A 703-nucleotide genomic window follows, 5' to 3' on the forward strand; every position below is an offset into this window, starting at 1 on the left:
CTGAGCCAATATGGCATTCAGAGTATCAATCTCAAGAACTCCTTTCTTCTGATTCGTCCCATTGTTCACAAGATTCCTTTCAGAAGTGTACATGAATTGGTTATTTGCAACCATTTCAATGAGTTCTTGTGCTTCTTCAGGCGTCTTCTTCAGATGAAGAGATCCACCTGCAGAATTGTCCAATGACATCTTGGACAGTTCAGACAGACCATCATAGAATATGCATATGATGTTCCATTCTGAAAGCATGCCAGAAGGACACCTTCTGATCAATTGCTTGTATCTTTCCCAAGCTTCATAGAGGGATTCACCTTCCTTCTGTCTGAAGGTTTGGACTTCCACTCTAAGCTTACTCAGTTTTTGAGGTGGAAAGAACTTTGCCAAGAAGGCATTGACTAGCTTTTCCCAAAAGTTCAGGCTTTCCTTAGGTTGTGAGTCCAACCATATCCTAGCTCTGTCTCTTACATCAAAAGGGAATAGCATAAGTCTGTAGACCTCAGGGTCAACCCCATTGGTCTTGACAGTGTTACAGATTTGCAAGAATTCAACTAAAAACTGATGAGGATCTTCCAATGGAAGTCCATCGAACTTGCAATTCTATTGCATTAGAGAAACTAATTGAGGCTTAAGCTCAAAGTTGTTTGCTCCAATGGCAGGGATAGAGATGCTTCTCCCATAGAAGTCGGGAGTAGGTGAAGTAAAG

The 703-nt window shown here is 41.5% G+C and overlaps 1 non-coding gene across 1 annotated transcript; it reads left to right on the top strand.

Annotated features, from left to right (window-relative positions):
* The first annotated feature begins 247 nt into the window (after nucleotides 1–247).
* Nucleotides 248–351, top strand: LOC112699731 (small nucleolar RNA R71). The gene has a single exon (XR_003152672.1). It is a non-coding gene; the product is annotated as a small nucleolar RNA R71 (small nucleolar RNA).
* The last annotated feature ends 352 nt before the right edge of the window (nucleotides 352–703 follow it).

This window comes from Arachis hypogaea, chromosome 6 (assembly GCF_003086295.3).
Source record: "Arachis hypogaea cultivar Tifrunner chromosome 6, arahy.Tifrunner.gnm2.J5K5, whole genome shotgun sequence".
In the NCBI taxonomy this organism is placed as follows: domain Eukaryota; kingdom Viridiplantae; phylum Streptophyta; class Magnoliopsida; order Fabales; family Fabaceae; genus Arachis; species Arachis hypogaea.